The sequence below is a fragment of the Tachyglossus aculeatus genome, chromosome 10, assembly GCF_015852505.1.
Source record: "Tachyglossus aculeatus isolate mTacAcu1 chromosome 10, mTacAcu1.pri, whole genome shotgun sequence".
In the NCBI taxonomy this organism is placed as follows: Eukaryota; Metazoa; Chordata; class Mammalia; order Monotremata; family Tachyglossidae; genus Tachyglossus; species Tachyglossus aculeatus.
Genome location: NC_052075.1, coordinates 48,278,248 through 48,298,399, shown reverse-complemented (window position 1 = coordinate 48,298,399; position 20,152 = coordinate 48,278,248). Strand labels below are relative to the sequence as shown.

At 44.1% G+C, this 20,152-nt stretch overlaps 1 protein-coding gene and 1 non-coding gene across 2 annotated transcripts in view; one reads left to right on the top strand and one right to left on the bottom strand.

Annotated features, from left to right (window-relative positions):
* Window positions 1-20,152, top strand: part of PTN (pleiotrophin) — a 64,129-nt gene that overhangs the window by 6,371 nt on the left and 37,606 nt on the right. The window lies entirely within an intron of this gene.
* On the bottom strand, window positions 2,513-2,650 carry LOC119933906. The gene has a single exon (XR_005452773.1). It is a non-coding gene; the product is annotated as a small nucleolar RNA SNORA7 (small nucleolar RNA).

Sequence of the window (20,152 nt, the reverse complement as noted above, 5' to 3'; positions counted from 1 at the left end):
GTATGCCTTTGGGCAAGATTGAATACCGTGTCCTAAGGAAAGTATAGTGGACACATTCCCCGCCCATGGTGTATTTAGACACAACTCCCTCCCTCTTCACCAATCTCCCCTAGTCTCCTAAAAAATAATAATAATAATAGTAATAACAGTAATAGTAATTGTGGTATTTGTTAAGCGCACTGGGGTGGATACAAGCAAACTGGGTTGGACACAGTCCCTGTCCCACATGGGGCTCACAGTCTCAGTCCCCATTTTACAGATGAGGTAACTGAGGCACAGAGAAGTGAATTGACTTGCCCAGAGTCACACAGCAGACAAGTTGCAGAGCCGGAATTAGAACCCATGACCTTTTGGCTCCCAGGCTGGTGCTCTAGACACTGCACCATGCGGCTGACTAACCTCTTATCTCCCCACTCTATTCTCCCTCCCTTCTGTGTCACTATGTACTAAGTTCTACACCCTCTACACACTATGATACTCATCCCACTCTCAAGGCACTTATGTACAGATCTTTTTCCTGGCTTCTTCCTCTACCTGTACATTATTTGAAGGTCTGTTTGCCCCACTAGATCGCAAACTCCTTGAGTGCAGGGGTCTTCTTTACCAACTCCATTGTCCTCTCCCGAGTGCTCAGGACAGCACTCTGCACATAGTACGTGCTCAATTCATTCATTCAATCATATTTATTGAGTGCTTACTGTGTGCAGAGCACTGTTCTAAGCACGAGGCCTTCCCAGACTGAGCCCCCTTTGTCCTCTCCTCCTCCCCATCCCCCCAGCCCTACCTCCTTCCCCTCCCTGCAGCACCTGTATATATATTTGTACAGATATATTACTCTATTTATGTTACTTGTACATATTTACTATTCTATTTATTTTATTTTGTTAATATGTTTTGTTTTGTTGTCTGTCTCCCCCTTCTAGACTGTGAACCCACTGTTGGGTAGGGACCGTCTCTATATGTTGCCAACTTGTACTTCCCAAGTGCTTAGTACAGTGCTCTGCACACAGTAAGTGCTCAATAAATACGATTGAATGAATTCTTTGAAGGTCTGTCTTCCCCACTAGATTGCAAACTCCTTGAGTGCAGGCGTCTTCTTTACCAACTCCATTGTCCTCTCCCAAGTGCTCAGGACAACACTCTGCACATAGTACATGCTCAATTCATTCATTCAATTGTATTTATTGAGCGCTTACTGTGTGCAGAGCACTGTTCTAAGCACTTGGGACGTACAAGTTGGCAACAAATAGAGATGGTCCCTACCCAACAACGGGCTCATAGCGTAGAAGTGGGAGAGAGACAACAAACAAAACATGTAGACAGGTGTCAAAATCGTCAGAACAAATAGAATTAAAGCTCTATGCACATTATTAACAAAATAAATGGAATAGTAAACATGTACAAGTAAAACAGAGTAATAAATCTGTACAATAAATACCATTGATTAATTAAGAGTAACAATTTGCATACTTTTCATAGCATGGCAACTACCGTTGAAGGGGAATGCTAAAACCATACACTGTGTTTACACTCTGCTAGCAGATCTGATAGTTTCATTTATTCATTCATTCATTCATTTAATCATATTTATTGAGCTCTTACTGTGTGCAGAGCACTGTACTAAGTGCTTGGAAAGTACAATTCAGCCATAGAGACAGTCCCTGCCCATACCAGGCTTACAGTCTAGAAGGGGGGGAGACAGACATCGAAACAAGTAAACAGGCGTCAATATAAATAAGTTGAATTATAGATATATACAAATCCAAACAAGTAAACAGGCATCAATATAATGACATTACAATAGTCAATATAAATAGTCTATAGTCTATATCAGTATTATATAGACAATATAATACTGGGGATAGGGGGGAGAGGGAGTTGAATGTTCAAATGGTCATTACTTTCCATGTGGGGTGACAGCTCTGTCACTGTGGTATCTTTAAAAAAGAATTTATTTTGACCTGAAGCTGAACAGGTAGTTAAGACTAAGAACAAAGTCCTAAGTCAGAATTGATTTGGAGAAGCAGCATGGTGTAGTGGATAGCACACAGGCCCGGGAGTCAGAAGGTCATGTATTCTAATCCTGGGTCTTCCACTTGTCTGCTGTGTGACCCTGGGCAAGTCATTTCACTTCTCTGGACCTCAGTTTTCACATCTGTCAAATGGGGACTAAGAGTGTGAGCCCCATGTGGGGCAGGGACTGGGTCCAACCTGATTAACTTGTATCTACCCCAGGGCTTAGAACAGTGCTTTGTGCATAATAAGCACTTAACAAGTACCATGTATTGTCTTGTCTTACGCTGTCGAGTTGTCTCCGACCCATAGAGATGCCATGGACACACCTCTCCCAGAATGCCCACATCCATCTGCAGTCGTTCTGGTAGTGGATCCATACAGTTTTCTTGGTAAAAATATGGAAATGTTTGACCATTTCCTCCTTCTGTGCAGTAAACTTTAGACCCCACCCTCGTCTCTCTCCCACGCTGCTGCTGCCCAGCACAGGTGAGTTTTGACTTGCAGCAGATTGCCTTCCACTCGCTAGCCACTGCCCAAGCTAGGAATGGAACAGGTACGCCTCTGCTTGACTCTCTCTCCCGTAGTCGAGACTGGTTGAGTACTGGAAACTCTCCAGGTGCCATCGTGTGAGGGAAACAAGTACCATAATAATAATAATAATTATTATTAGCTCATCTCTTGCGTTGGGTTCTCATTCCTCTCCCTTGAAAATATAGACCCATCCTCGAGTCCAATACTCTAACCTAAGCAGAACTGTCTCTGCACTGGTCTGTCATCTGGTAGTCGTGACGTTTGGCTACTGAGTCATTCAGCCACCAGAAAAGCCTATTAAAAGACTATTCCTGAAGGAGCCCTTGACAGGTAACTGATGTCGTCGTGTGTGACTCATCACCAAAATAAAAACTAAAATAAAATCTGAAACTTCAATGGAATTTTACTCCCACTTAAAATCTAAGTACTCCCTAATATGACTAAGCCTTCCCCACCCACAAATCCGTGCCCTAGAAATAGGCTGGTGATGGAAAAAGACTAGAATTGGACTAGGCACTTGAGGTGGGGTTGTGGGGAGGGGGCTAGATTGGAAGACCCTGATGGGGATGTGACCCAAAGCCCCTCTCCTGTCTCCACAGTAAGTACTCTCGGACTGCAGTGAAGTTCCCCAAGAGAGAGGTAGTGTGGCTCAGTGGAGAAAGAACGGGCTCGGGAGTCAGAGGATAGGGGTTCTAATCCAGGCTCTACAACTTTTCTGTCTTTGTGACTTTGGGTCGGTCACTTAACTTCTCTGTGCCTCAGTTACCTTATCTGTTAAATGGGGATCAAGATAGTGAGCCCCAGTGGGGACATGGGATGTGCCCAACTTGATTAGCCTGTATCTACCCTAGCATTTAATACAGTGTCTGCATTGAGAAAGCACTTATCATATGCCATTAAAAAACACATAGCAAACTCACTGGTCATGGGGACACTCATAAATGATACTTTGTTCTGTAGATCAATATTATTCCGTAGGGGAAGACTGAAGGAGGTGGTGTTTATTAAGGGTTTCTCTGGAGTCGATTTCTTTTGTTTTCAGAATCTTGGCTCCCAGTTCCTCTTGGCTTAATTCTCTTTGTAAATTAAAGCCACCCCTGTGCCACTCCTCCCCCAGTACCCTTCCCAGAAGAAGTGTCTGAAGACATCTCCTTCAATGCTGCACTGAAATGATCTTTCCCTGAAATGAAATTTGGGTTGAAAGCCTCCCTAGCTCTCTAGACTGCAAGCTCCTTGTGGGCAGGGAACATATCTACAATTTCTGTGGTATTATACTCTCTCAAGCACTTAATACGGTGCTCTGCACACAGAAAGTGCTCACTAAATATGATCTATTGATTGATATGACACATTCTAATGCCCTTTTCCCCTTTGGTCCTCATTCTTGGTGGACTTATGGCGTGCCTAGCTTGTCGTGGGCAGGGAACGTGTCTACCAACTCTGTCATATTGGACTCCCCCAAGAGCTCTGTATAGTGCTCTTCACAATTTTATTGATTGATTGATTGATTGAAACATAGGGGAATGCCTGGGTTAGGCTGCCTTCTCAGACCAATCAATCCATCGTATTAATTGAGTGTTTATCACTTGCAGAGCACTGTACTAAGCACTTGGGAGAGTACAGGATGACAGAGTTGGTAGATAGAAGAACAAGGCATACAATATAAGAGAGCTGGTAAGCAGGAGAATAAGGCATACAGTATAACAGAATTGGTAGACAGGACAACAATGCGCACAATATAATACAGCGTAACAGCATTGGTAGACATATTCCCTGCCCAGAAGGAGCTTACAGACTGGAGGATGAGGATGACGATGATGATGATGGCATTTATTAAGCGCTTACTATGTGCAAAACACTGTTCTAAGCACTGGGAAGGTTACAAGGTGATCAGGTTGTCCCACGGGGGGCTCACAGTATTAATCCCCATTTCACAGATGAGGTAACTGAGGCCCAGAGAAGTTAAGTGACTTGCCCAGTCACATAGCTGACAATTGGCGGAGCCAGGATTTGAACCCATGACCTCTGACTCCAAAGCCCGTGCTCTTTCTACTGAGCCATGCTGCTTCTCAGCCACACTGCTTTTCATAACAATTCCCAGGACCTAGTTACTTTTTACCCCATTTAGAATGGTTTTCAGTCAAGTAGGAGAGATAGGTCAACTTGTATTTCAGAAAATGAAAGCCACCTTTGTCCCCTCCCTCCCACTCTAATAGTCACATGGATTTCCAGACCCAGGTGGGTTCCTTTTGGTCCTCTTCATTTAGGAGTTTATATTCCCTTCTCTCCACCACAGTTCAGTTATCAATCAATCAATGACATTGATTGAGCGCTGTGTGCAGAGCACAGTACTAGGCCGTGGTGCTTCTCTGTCTGTTGCATAGGAAGTGCTTAACAAATACCATTAGTGTGTCTGTCATTTGATTCCCTCGTTTATTTGGTCAGCTATGTCATAAGCATCCCCCGGGAAGCCACAGTGATTCAGTGATGCAGTGTGTATGTTTGTGTGTGTGCATGCTTGCCTTTGGCATATATTAGCCTCCTCAGGCTCCTTGGAACTCTCTTCCCCTCCCCAGGGATGGGGGACAATTCCCGTAATCAGCCTCGCCCCAGGGCAGGGTTCTGGAAGTGGATTAGGGCATCACCATCTGTCTGGGAAAGGTGCAGACACTGAGTGCTCTCAGATGTGCCGTCTCCAAGCAAGTGCTTCTGGAAAATCCAGGAACCCAACTCTTGAATCTTATTTCTGCCTCCTAGTAACAAACCCCATCCCACCCGACTAATGCATTGTGGTGCCATAAAAATGAGCTCATAGTTTGCCTTGGGCTTCTAATCTTTAGGAGTGACATTTGCTACCCAGTCCCTAGGCCATTTATTTTCAAATATTTACTCTCCATCTTCCTTCCTCTTATTTACTCCACAGCCCTGGCTCTTGGTTTCCTCACCCTGCTCTATCTCAGGACTTAGCCAGGTATGAATAAGAAGGCGATATCTAGATATTTCTGGCTTCTTGGACCTCATCCACGTTTCTAGGGAAAATGTTTTATTTGATTACATAGGGCAACTCTTCAAGGAAATCAGGCCAAGACCTATATGGAATTTTGCCTTGAAAGTAAAAGTGGCTTCTATTACTCATTGCTTTCAGCTGTATTACCACTATAGCATTAGTCTATGGGCTAGGTGTCAGGGGGAGGGTTTTGAAGTTTGGAAAGTGGACAGAAACATTTTTCCAAGTTGATCTAACCAAACTCTGCTATATTGCACTCTCTCAAATGCTTAGTACAGTGCTCTGCATACAATAAGCGTTCAATAAATACAGTGGATTGATTGACCGATCTAGCATGAAGGTAGAGAAGGTAGTCATCAGAAAATACACATTACAGCCTGGTTTGAGGAGTTTTTGAACACGATGCTGCCATGAATTTGACTTTTCCCTACAATCTAGAGCAGAAAATTTTATATCCTCGGCCTCTATTCTCCACCTGTACAGTAAAGATAATAATAACTTCAGTGATTCATCAACAGTCTTTTACATCCTAACTGGATAACTATGTTGCCTGAAAACATTTTCTTATCTATTTCAAATGAATTCACTGTTCATTTGACAAAAGGTCCTGTCATTTGAGATTATAGAGGAGAATTTGACTGGTCTTCTCCAAAGAATTCTTTAGAGAAACCTCAACCCTATTTCTCATTTTGTACTTTCCATTTAATTAAATAGCAACAGCTAATCTCTCTTCTTCCTTATAGCTTCATCCTTACATAAGTCCATAGTAAGTTACTTCTGTTTTAATAATGGTATTCATTAAGCACTTATTATTGTTCTAAACTCTGGGGTAGAACACAAGTTAATCAGATTGGACACAATCCCTGTCCCACACAGGGCTCCCAGTCTAAGTAGGAGGTGGGAAAGATATTGAATCCCCAATTTACAGATGAGGAAACTGAGGCATAGAGAAGTTAAGCAACTTGCCTGAGGTCACACAGCTGGTAAGCAAAAGCACCATTAGAACCCAGGACCTCTGACACCCAGGCCTGTGCTCTTGGTGCTAGGCAACACAGCTTCTCTGTAGTTTTCCCTCATCCTTTTTTCTTGTTTTTTCTTCTCCTTTATAGAAGAGTTGGCCAGAAAAGAATATTCCAATCCAGACGAGGATATGCTACGCAGTACCTTACATAATGACACTGCTATGTTTTCTTTCGTCATCCTAATCAATCAGTAGTATCGACTGATCACTTACTATTTGTAGTGCACTGTATTAAGCACTTGGGTGAGTACAATACAAAAGAATTTGCAGATACGTTCCTTGTCCATAATGAGCTAACTTTGGTCATCTCAATAGCTTGTTGTGGGCAGGGAACATATCTACCAACTGTAAGCCCTTAAAAGACTGTAAGCCTGTTGTGGGCAGGGAATGTGTCTGTGTATTGTTATATTGTACTCTCCCAAGCACTTGGTACAGTGCTCTGCACACAGTAAGCTCTCAATAAGTACCATTGATTCTTTATTAATAAAACCTAGCAGTTAAGTTTCTTTCCTCTTTCAGTCTTCCTGCCTCTTCAAGAGAACTCTGCAGGGCAATGTAATAGATGACTTCCAGTCTTTTGCTTGAGATTACAAGGAAATCAGAGCCCATCTAGGATGTATTATGCTTAAACTATTCCTCCTGATATAAATCACCTCAGACCTGTATTTGAATTTAATTTACTTTCCCCTGATCAGAGAAGAGAATAAATCTCTAAAGATCAATAGATACCACTATAGATTTGCCTCTCTTCACCCAGAATTTTAATATAAGGCTGAGTATGTGAAACAGCTAAGGTGATTCTGTAGTATTGTAGTGTTTGCTTTTTTAGGACTCTACAAACATCCTCACAATCCTTTCTGATCTGGATTTAAGCTCCTGATCCTGTCAGCAAACTCTTTCAAATTAATATCATGTCACATTGGCAGTAGGTCTAGCACTTCCAAGTGAGTGACTTTGAGCCCAAGACAGTATTTATCGAACTGTGGTTTAGGACTACCAGAAGGTATTTAAGGATGGAGAACTCCTTCCCCTTCACATCTGTCAGACTACGGTGCTCCCCATCTTCCAAACACTCCTAAAAATCACATCTCTTCCAGGAAGGCTTCCCTGATTAATTTCCCATCTCCTTATGGTATTTCCCCCTACTACTGACACTCCAGGACTTCTGCAGTCACCTGAGACGTTGGATACTGCTGTCCATCCCCTACCTTCCCCAAATACTTATATATAGATTTAAAACATGGTTGCCATCTATACTGTAAGCTCGTCCTCTAGACTGTAAGCTCATTATGGGCAGGGAATGTGCCTGCTAATTCTGTTGTACAATCCCAAGCACTTAGGACATTGTTCTGCCCATAGTAAGTGCTCAATAAATACCATTGATTGATCAACTGCTTCTCCTTATTGTCTGCCACTCTTTGATTTTTGTAAGCTCTCAGATATAATAATAATGGCATTTATTAAGCACTTACTATGTGCAAAGCACTGTTCTAAGTGCTGGGGTGGGGGGGATACAAGATGATCAGGTTGTCCCACATGGGGCTCACAATCTTAATCCCCATTTTCCAGATGAGGTAACTGAGGCCCAGAGAAGTGAAGTGACTTGCCCAAAGTCACACAGCTGACAAGTGGCGGAGCAGGGAGTTGAACCCACAACCTCTGACTCCAAAGCCCGGGCTCTTTCCACTGAGCCACGCTGCTTCTCTAAGATATAGTGCTTATATAGTGCAGATATAGTGCCTATTAACTCTTTTGTACTCTCCCAAATGATTAATACAATGCTCAGCAGAGACTAAGCACTAACTGCTACTTTCTTTTCCTTTATCTACTGATAACTGTTTTCTTATTTATGTTTTTCCCCTGATTTCTTAGCCCAATATAATCAAATCTTTATACCTCTCAAACTACACTTCCTGAAAGCTCCCTGGAAGTGATTCCTCCCAAGCTGCACTTGACTTAAGTAATCACTTCACCGTGCCTCGTTCTCTCCTGTCCCGCTGTCGACCCCTGGCCCGTGTCCTTCCCCTGGCCTGGAATGTCCTCCCTCCACACATCCGCCAAGCTAGCTCTCTTCCTCCCTTCAGAGCCCTACTGAGAGCTCACCTCCTCCAGGAGGCCTTCCTAGACTGAGCCCCATTTTTCCTCTCCTCCTTCCCCTCCCCACAGCACTTGTATATATTTGTAGAGATTTATTACTCTATTTATTTTACTTGTACATATTTACTCTTCTATTTATTTTGTTAATGATGTACCTATAGCTTTAATTCTATTTGTTCTAACCTGTCTACATGTTTTGTTTTGTTGTCTGTCTGCCCCTTCTAGACTGTGAGCCCATTGTTGGGTAGGGACCGTCTCTATATGTTGCCGACTTGTACTTCCCAAGCGCTTAGTCCGGTGCTCTGCACAGAGTAAGTGCTCAATAAATACGATTGAATGAATGAATTCACACACTTTTTTTTTTTTGATACCAACAATGTCTAGGCTCTTTGGGAGTTTAAATCTAGTATTCTAACATTCAGTACTATATCAAATGCTGGGGTGGATACAATCAGGTCAGACACAGTCCTTGTCCCACATGGGGCTCACTTCCTAAGGGACAGGGAGAATCAGTATTTAATCCCCATTGTTTACAGACGAGGAAACTGAGCACAGAGAAGTTAAGTGACTTGCTCAAGTTCAAAGAACAGGCAGGTGGTGGAGGTAATAATAATAATAATAATGATAATGGCATTTATTAAGTGCTTACTATGTGCAAAGCACTGTTCTAAGCGCTGGAACTCACATCTCTGCTCCCCAAAGTCAGAGGTGCCATATTGAGTCTCCCTCTTTGTATGAACACTATCTGGGTAGTGGAATTATTCTTCTAATAAGAGACTTTCCTGGCCATAGGTCTTGGAGTGGAAGTGGCATAGCCAATCGGAAAGAAAGTGGGCCTAAGAGTCAAGGGTCCTGGGTTCCAATTCCAGCTCTGCCACATGCCTGCTGTGTGACCTTGAGTGAATCACTGAACTTCTCTGGGCCTCATCTGTAAAATAAGGATTCAATTCCCATTCTCCCTCCTTCTTAGCTTGTGAGCCCTGTGTGGGACACAAACGTGCCTGAGCTGATTAGCTTGTATCTGCCCCAGTGCTTTGTACAGTGCTTGGCACATAGTAAGCTCTTACAAAATACTGTAATTGTTAGTATGTATTAAACAAAGCACACCTCCTTGTCGGATATCAGGGCAACCTCAACTCCCTAGTCACTGTGTTGCCCAATCCTTGGGGCAGATCTAAGAGGGGGGATGGCGAGCGGTAGGGTGTTTAAGAATCTGTAATGCAATTGAATATGCTGGCAGTGGAGTTCCTGAGAAAAACTTCGAGGTAGGATTAGTGGAACGTGTCTTGGAAAAGAAAAATTCCAAAAAACATGATGCAATCTCTGTTAACAATAGGTTGGTCCTAATTGCTCGCTCTGCTCCGATTCAGATGCCACTTCATATTTCAGCTTGGAAAAAAGAATACTCACTAAATCTGTCTAGCCAATCTCCCACTCGGGCTTGGTCTGTCCAGGACTAATTCAGAGCACAGTCGGGTATAAGAATCTCTCGTGGGAGCTCGGGGAATATTTGTTCCTGATAATGAGCAAAGCAAATCTGGCTTTTTGCTTCCCTGTGCTTGGCTCTCCATCTCTCCGGTGGGGATATCCACACCCTCTCTTTCTAGGCTTACAAGGAATCAGGCCCTGGAGCACTTCACGTGTTCTGTTTCATCTACCCTGCACTGCACTCAGCTCCTTCTCCCCCTTGATTATCTTTATGTGATTCCATCGATGCTAACTAACGTTGCAAATCAGAACTGCTTAGGTTTGCTTTCCCCTCCCTTTGGTCCCAAATGGTGTCCTCCAATAAAAAATCCACCAGTGCAAACAACAAATGCCTGCGTGAACCCCCACTATTGTTTCTCCTTTGCTCTTGGGGTCTTTCAGGGCTATGTGACCCCATAACTCTTAAGAATTCCTCTTTCTATCCTCCCTTTCTCAAAACTTTGCATTTTTATCATCTGAGTTTGGATTTCTAGCCTTCTGATGCTGGGTTACCATCCAGTGAACAATTTTTGAAGTCTAACCCTCAGAGAAGCAGCATGGCTCAGTGGAAAGATCACGGGCTTTGGAGGTCATGGGTTCAAATCCCAGCTCCACCAATTGTCAGCTGTGTGACTTTGGGCAAATCACTTAACTTCTCTGTGCCTCAGTTACCTCATCTGTAAAATGGGGATTAAGACTGTGAGCCCCCCGTGGGACAACCTGATCACCTTGTAACCTCCCCAGTGCTTAGAACAGTGCTTTGCACATAGTAAGCACTTAATAAATGCCATTATTATTATAACCTATTTAATGAAAATGTGTAACAAATTGATTGTTATCATTTAGTGGTCTTTATTGAGCACTAACCTTGTTCAGAGCACTGTACTAAGCATTTGTACAATACAATAGAGAGGGCAGGCACATTCCCTGCCCACAAGGAGCTTACAGTCTACTAGATTGTTCTTCTAAACATCTTGGTCCAAACTACCACATCTCCTTTCCTGTCCTCATTGTCTCCTGGAGATAAAAATAACAGTATTTATTAAGCACTTACTATGCATCCAGCATTGTACTAAGCATTGGGGTAGATAAAAAATAATCAGGTCAGACACAGTCACTGTCTCACATGGCTCCACAGTCTAAATAAGAAGGGAGAACAGGAATTTAATCTTCATTTTTACAGAGACTTTAATTGACTTGCCCAAGGTGTCACACCGCAGGGAAGCAGAAGAGATGAGATTAGAAACCAGGTCCATTTTGCCCCCAAGCCCATTGTCTCCTCACTAGACCTCACTGTTTCTGGTACCAGTCTTCCTCCTGTCCTTTCACTTTTTTATATCCCGATCCCTCCTTTCTTCTGTAATTGACCACTGTGTATATAATAAATACATCGTTGTTTCCCATTAGATTGTTAATAGAGAGAACATTAGACCTTTCTGGGACCCTCCTCCCAAGCTAGAATGATACAATCCACCCAGAGCGATACAATCCACCCACAGCGTATTCTGTGAATGGGGACAACCTCTGTACATTTGGTCAAACAATCTAATTTTTCCTCGAGACTTGCATTCTTACATAATGACTTCACCATTTCCCACCTGGTAAGTTCAGCACCTGTACATTTCATTACTGAAACCCCATAAGATGCTAATATCCAGGGCTTCAGTAGACATTTTGTGAAGCAGAGACACCAAATACTTCAATCGATCCATCTATCAATGGTAATTGAACAATTACAGTGTGCAGAGCACTGTATTAAGTGTTTGGGAGAGCACAATATGAGAGTTCGTAGAGTTCCCTGCTAACAGTGAGTTTACAGTCTAGGTACTTGATGAAAAGTTGATATCAACCAAATGATCCTTGATGGATGGATTCATTCATTCATTCACTTGTATTTATTGAGTGCTTACTGTGTGCAGAGCACTGTACTAAGCACTTGGGAAGTACAAGTGGGCGACATATAGAGACGGTCCCTACCCAACAATGGGCTCACAGTCTACAAATTAGGACAGATAAATTTTTATCCAACTCCTGCTTTTCCTTTTTTGTTTGTTTGTGTTTTGAATGTATTTTGTTAGGGGACAGTCCTCTCAGTCATTTCATGGTTTAATCAGCAGGGCAACAAAGTAAAGTCTAAAATTGTTGGATATTTTTACTGAGACTTCTAGCCCTCCCGCCTCCACCTTTTTATGTGGTTATTTGTTAAGCACTTACTATGTGTCAAACACTCTTCTGAACACCAGGGTAGATACATGGTTAATCAGTCTGGCTCCAATCCCTGTCCCACACCAGGGTAGATACGGTGTGTGCGTATGGGAGAGAGAGAGAGAGAGAGAGAGAGAGAGAGAGAGAGAGAGAGAGAGAGTTAGTTAGTTATCCACACTCTTCCCCAAAGGGTCTATGTCCCAGTAGAGACACAGGCTCTGAGATACACTTACACTGGAAAACTTAGTTCCTGGAAAGACTAATCACCTGTGGCTTTAACTCAATAAAGTGGTCCAGACTTCAGGGCTGGGGTTGCTCCCCAGATTAAGTCTCCACTAGTTCTCTGTCTGGGCATGGAGCCTCCCTCCTTTTCCCCCACGAGCCCATCAGAATTTTATTTGGTAGAAAATCCCGGCTTCACTGGGGGACGTCGATAAAGTTTCAAGCTTAGTACCAAGTCCTACTGATGAAAATGGGTAGGGAGAAACACATGGCGAAACCCTGAATGTAAAATGGAATCATGTCGGTTCCCTATCCTTGGAGACCCTTTAATAAACTGCTTCATCTTCACCCCGTCTCCTTTCCAGACACTTCCCTCCTAGGTTTAAGGGCTCCCCCTGAACTCACAATACATTCGTTGTCCAGGCCGGGAAATTCTCCCTTCCCCTGGAGAACTCTGCCAAGGCCATCAGCGTCTTTCCATCTCAAGATTGTTTTAGTTTCCCTGAAAGGAAAAGCAGGCTCAGGAAATCAGGACGGCTTGAGTTACAGCTTGTCTGATTTCCAACTCTCCTTCAAGCCTCAGATGGAAGAGGCAGACAGCCCCCTGAGTATGGAGCGAAAGCAGGGTATTTGCAGCATGGCTCAGTGGAAAGAGCACAGGCTTTGGAGTCAGGGGTCAGGGGTTCAAATCCTGGCTCTGCCAATTGTCAGCTGTGTGACTTTGGGCAAGTCACTTCACTTCTCTGGGCCTCAGTTCCCTCATCTGTAAAATGGGGATTAAGACTGTGAGCCCCATGTGGGACAACCTGATCACCTTGTATCCCCCCAGCGCTTAGAACAGGGCTTTGCACATAGTAAGCACTTAACAAATACCATCATTATTATTTTTGCAGAGAAGCAGCATGGCTCAGTGGAAAGAGCCCGGGCTTTGGAGTCAGAGGTCATGGGTTCAAATCCCGACTCCACCAATTGTCAGCTGTGTGACTTGGGGCAAGTCACTTCACTTCTCTGTGCCTCAGTTCCCTCATCTGTAAAATGGGGATTAAGACTGTGAGCCCCATGTGGGACAACCTGATCACCTTGTATCCCCCCAGCACTTAGAACAGGGCTTTGCACATAGTAAGCACTTAACAAATGCTATTATTATTATTATTATTATTATTATCATTATAGTAAGCGATAGAGCACAGTCCTGGGAGTCAGAAGGGCCTGGGTTCTAATTCCGTCTCCACCACTTGTCTGCTGGGTGACTTTGGTCAAGCCTCTTCACTTCTCTGTGCCTCAGTTACCTCATCTGAAAAGTGGGGATTAAGACTGTGAGCCCCTTGTGGGACAGGAACTGTTTCCAACCTGATTGCTTTGTACTGAGAACAATGCTGGGTGAGTGCTTAACAAATGCTATCATTGTTATTAAGCACTGAGAGAGAATACACATGTGGAAATTAAGCACGGTCCCTATCCCTCAGGGGAGCAGGAACATACAATCTAGACAGTCTAGTACAGTGAAAGTCCAATACTTCTTATTTGTTCTATTGCTTACTTCCTCCCTGAAAGGGTGGGGGGCAAGACATTCCTCACCATCGGGGGTGGGCATCCCTGGTGGAACCCACAAGTTTAAGACACTCAGGGATGTTGCTTAGTACAGTGCTCTGCACACAGTAAGCGCTCAATAAATATGATTGAATGAATGACTGTCATTGAGTGGTATTCAAAATTACCAATACTATTGATTGGTAGTGGCACAACATCAACTCTGGTGCTATGAACAGGCTGCTTCTGTTGGTTTTAAGCCAAACTTAGCACACCAATGTCAGTTCTTCACAGGGCATGGTTGTTTTTTATCCAAATGGGCTTGTGTGTTTGGACAAATGATCCTAATTCCCTAATCAAGCAACCATTCAATGGAATTTTTTGAGCACTTACTTTGTGTAGAGCACTGAACTAAGCACTTGGGAGACTGTAATACAACAGAGTTGATAGACACATTCCCTGCCCACAGTGAGCCCCTAGTAATGTTCTAGACAAAGCTTGGATAGAGAACATAATATAATATAATATGATGGCACTTATTAAGCTCTTACTATGTGCAAAGCACTGTTCTAAGTGCTGGGGAGGATATAAGGTGATCAGGTTGTCCCACTTGGGGCTCACAGTCTTAATCTCTATTTTACAGATGAGGTAACTGAGGCCCAGAGAAGTGAAGTGACTTGCCCAAAGTCACCCAGCTGACAAGTGGCAGATCCGGGATTTGAACCCATGACCTCTGACTCCAAAGCCCGGGCTCTTTCCACGGAGGCACGCTGCTTCTCTAACATGTGTTCTCCCAGAACTAGGAAGTAGCCTGGGAGTCAGAAGGACCTGGGTTCTAATCCCGTGTCCACCACTGCTCTGCTGTTTGACCTTGGGCAAGTCACTTCACTTCTCTGTTCCTTCATTACTTCATCTGTGAAATGGAGATCAAGACTGTGAGCCACATGTGGGACATTGACTGTGTCCAAACTTTATTCTATTTAATTTATTTTGTTAATATGTTTTGTTCTCTGTCTTCCCCTTCTAGACTGTGAGCTCGCTGTTGGGTAGGGACCATCTCTATATGTTGCCAACTTGGACTTCCCAAGTGCTTAGTACAATGTTCTGCACACAGTAAGCGCTCAATAAATTTGATTGAATGAACGAATGAATGATTATCTTGTATCTACCCCAGCACTTAGTACAGTTCCTGCCACATAGAAAGTGTTTAACAAATACCATAAAAAAACTCAACAACAACAATAAAAAAAACTAGGTCGATTGAATGTGGTGGGAAGAGATCCAACTGTAGGTGTGGGAAAAGAGGAAATCCTTCTCTGAAAAAGACCAATTCAAAAATGACTTTCAGGACTTGAAGGAAGGATCAATCAATCAATCAATCAATCGTATTTATTGAGCATTTACTGTGTGCAGAGCACTGTACTGAGCACTTGGGAAATACAAGTTGGCAACATATAGAGACGGTCCTTACCCAACAGTGGGCTCACAGTCTAGGAAATGAAAGTTTGGCATGGCTAGGAATTAGACAAGCAAGCCTAGTACCTGTGGTATTTGTTAATTGCTTGCTCTGCGCCAAGCACTGTACTGTACAGAGAGGCAGTGTGGCTCAGTGGAAAGAGCACAGGCTTGGGAGTCAGAGGTCATGAGTTCAAATCCCGGCTCCGCCAATTGTCAGCCGTTTGACTTTGGGCAAGTCACTTTACTTCTCTGTGCCTCAGTTATCTCATCTGTAAAATGGGGATTTTAAGATTGTGAGCCCCACATGGGACAACCTGATCACCTTGTATCCTCCCCAGTGCTTAGAACAGTGCTTTGCAGATAGTAAGCACTTAACAAATACCAAAATTGTTATTATTATTACTAGGTGCTGGGGTAGATACAAGGTAATCGGGTTGGACACAGTCCCTGTAGGGCTCAGAATCTTAATCCCCATTTTACAGATGTCATAAGTGAGCACAGAGAAGTGAATGACTTTCCCGATGTCACACAGCAGACAAGCGGCAGAGCTGGGATTAGAACCCAGGTCCTTATGATTCCCAGCCCTGTGCTCTTTCTACTAGGCCACACTTATAGGAGCTTGGTAGTGCACTTCCCAAGCGCTTAGTACAGTGCTCTGCACACAGTAAGCACTCAATAAATACGATTGATTGATTGATTTCAGCGCTTCCCAAGAGCTGGGACTACGGCTAGTTAGGCATGAGTTAGGCGATGCCTTTCCTTGGGAAAGAAAATCTCAGGGGGTTTTGGGGCTGTAGCTGGTTTCAGGAGTAACAGTGGCATTTAAATAATATTTCCCTTTATAGTTAATTCTAAGTAAGCAAGCCAGGTGATGTACTGTCAACAGTGGCTTCTTTCATTTTCTTTTTTGAAAAAAGTATCCTCCTATTCCTTCACCCTGAGATAGTTAAAATGTATGAAGTAGTCATAGAGAATAAGAAACCAAGAGCATAATTTGGAATTGGGTGATTGATATATTTACAAGAAGATGTTTACCATGATAAGGAGAATTCCAATTAGAATGATTTCATTTGAAAAAAAGGCTAGGTTGCATTATCCTGTATCATAGACTGTAAGCCCGTTGTTGGGTAGGGACCGTCTTTATATGTTGCCAACTTATACTTCCCAAGTGCTTAGTATAGTGCTCTGCACACTGTAAGCGCTCAATAAATACGATTGAATGAATGAATGCTGCATTTCACTGTGTGCCTTCCAGAAGTCAGTCAGTCAGTCGTATTTATTGAGCGCTTACTGTATGCAGAGCACTGTACTAAGTGCTTCGGAGAGTAAAATAGATCGATATAACAGACACAATCCCTGCCCACGAGTTCACATTCTAGAGGGGGAGATGGACATTAATAGAAATAAATAAATTACAGATACGTGCGTAAGTGCTGGGAGCAGGGGTGAATAAAGGGAGCAAGTCAGGGTGATGCAGAAGGGAGTGGGAGAAGAGGAGGTGGGGAAGGCCTCTTGGCAGAGATGAGACTTCAATAAGGCTTTAAAGAATGGGAGAGTAATCAGCTCAGCCAGGAACAGGACAACCCACCAAGTAAACAAATCTTGGGTGATCAGGATCAGCTTCTGACACTCCCTCATCCCGCAATTACATTTCAAAATGAGGCCAAGGTACCTCTCGTTTAATATATTACATCCCAGGAGCAGGTTAAGTGCTGTGCAGGTACTGTAAACATTTGATTATACCACCTAGTTGGGACTGCCTGAACAATGCAATATCAGGATCCACAGCCCAGCAGTGTCAGTTAAACCCACTTTTCCGTGTAAGATGGCTGGCAGTCTTCCAAGGCTATAAGGGGGAAGTGAAATCGTAGATAACAGAGGCCAGGATTTATCATAGAGAAGGGCTTGGCTAAACACACCTCTTGACTGTAACCTCGCTGTGGGCAGGGAACCTGTCTACCAACTCTTCCAAGTGCTTAGTACAGTGCTCGGCACACAGTAAGCACTCAACAAATACCACTGATGGATTGATTGATCCATTAGATTGTTTGCTTCTGAAGACCAGGGAGCACATATGTGTCTTGTTCTGTTGCTGTCTTCCAGGTACTAAGTGCAGGGCTTGGCACTCAAATACCATTTATTGACCAACCACTAGTCAATATGGCTTCCCCCCCTCCCCTGCCTTTCCTTATCTTGTTGGTTCAATGGTTAGGCCCACTTGTAGTCCAAATCCATTCACTATGGAGAAGCAGCATGGCTCAGTGGAAAGAGCACGGGCTTTGGAGTCAGAGGTCATGGGTTCAAATCCCAGCTCCACCAGTTGCCAGTTGTGTGACTCTGGGCAAGTCACTTAACTTCTCAGTGCCTCAGTTACCTCATCTGTAAAATGGGGATTAAGACTGTGAGCCCCGCGTGGGACAGTCTGATCACCTTGTAACCTCCCCAGCACTTAGAACAGTGCTTTGCATATAGTAAGTGCTTAATAAAAGCTATCATTATTATTATTATTATTTCTCTATAGCTTTCCTTTTTCTCCACCAAATGACCGCATGCAGACTCACATACTGTCTTCTCATCTTCCTCTTTATTCCTTCTCTTTAGACTGAAGAGCTTTTATATGGCATTTGTTAAGCACTTACTATGTTGCAGATACTGTACTAAGCATTGGGGTAGACACAAGCTAATCAGGTTCTACCCCGTCCATGCCCCACTTAGGGCTCATAGTCTTAATCACAATTTTACAGGTGAGGTAACTGAGGCACGGAGAGGTGAAATGAGTTGCCCAAGGTCACAGCAGAAAAGTGGCAGACACGGAATTAGAACCCAGGTCCTTCTGACTCCCCAGCATGTGCTCTGTCTACTGGGCCACACTGCTTCTCAGTTTGTGCAAGACACTGAAATTAATCCTATTAGACATTAATGATGTCTACATCTTGCCTGAGAGAAATCCATCCCACCTTCTTAGCTTGTAGGGACAGGAAGGCGGTGGGGTTTGGTGATGCTTGATGTGATATTCCACCATAGCTGCCATGAAGAAAGAGCAGGCTGAATTTCCCTAGAGGAGGCAGGAGACAGCAGGGCTAGATCATAATGGGATGTGGAAGGGCAAACTGGTTGTTGCCCTTGTCTTGTCTTATGCTGTTGAATCATCTCCAACCCATAGCGACTCCATGGACACATCTCTTCCAATATGCCCCACCTCCATCTGTAAACATTCTGGTAGTGTATCCATAGAGTTTTCAAGGTAAAAATTTGGAAGTGGTTTACCAATGCCTTCTTCTGGGGAGTCAACTTGAATCTCCATCCTCGACTCTTTCCCGTGCTGCTGCTGCCCAGCAAGGGTGAGTTATGACTTGTAGCAGACTGCTTTCCACTTTCTAGCCACTGCCCAAGCTAGGAATGGAGTGGGCATGCCTCTGCTTGACTCTCTCTCCCATAGCCGGGAACGGTAGAGTACTGGAAACTCTTCAGATGCGATCCTGAGAGGGGTCTGTTGGCCTTAATTTGATGCTAATATTTCATTATCGGCTGAATGTGGTCACACTGCTGGGCGTTGTTAGGCATGTATCTCTCCTGAGATGTATCTGACCTGAGAATGAAGGAAACTCAGGCTGAGTGAAGTGATTGTCCAGATGCTCCTCATACTTGCAGGATATCTGATGGTGCAGTCTTGTGTTGAAAGATAGATGGGGGAAATCTCAGCATTGGTCAGTATAGTAATAGTTGTGGTATTTGTTAAGCACTACTATGTGCCAAACACTGGGGTGGATACAGGAAAAGCAGGTCAGGCCCAGACCTTGACTCACACAGGCTCACAGGCTTGCTATGTGTACAAGTGGTTGGCATATGGGGTCTATAGGTAGGTTTCCTCACCCAATCACCTGACCTTAGTGAGGAAGCCACTGACTCAGGCTGGGCAAACTCTTGGACTGCCAAGGCTTGGGGGCACGGCTCGAGGGGCAGATGCCTCTTTCCCACTCCACTCAGACCTCCTTCTCAGAGGAAGGGGTGTGAAGTGTGGCAGCCGCAGCAGAGAACTGGCACGCTCATGATGAGTCTGGAGGAAACAACAGGGGCTCACTGACTTCTCAGGTCTGAGGGCTTGCTGTTAGACCACTCTTTTACTGTATTTGTTAAGCACTTATTTTGTGCAAGGCACCGTACTAAGCTCTGGGGTAGATACAAGCTAATCAGATTGGATGTAACCCTGTCCCGCATGGGACTCACAGTCTTAACCCCCGTTTTATACAGATGAAGGAACTGAGGTACAGAAAAGTTAAGTGACTCGCCCGAGGTCACACAGCAGACAAGTGATGGAGCCGGGATCGGAACTCAGTCCTTCTGACTTCCATCCGTGCTCTGTCGGTGAGGTCACGCTGCTTCTGGCCACGGGTGGTGGTCAGATGCTCCCAGACTGTGGTGGTGGAATTGAGTCAGGCTGAGTGGGACCTGGTCGAGCCAGAGCAGATAGAGAGATGGGGTCATGTCCAGAGCCCAGGGATCAGACGAGGGTGGATCTGGGGACAGCCTGCAGTAAAGGGGAGAGTAGCCCACTATCAGCGGGAAACTAGGTTCTGGCCAAGGGAGGATGGGAGTTT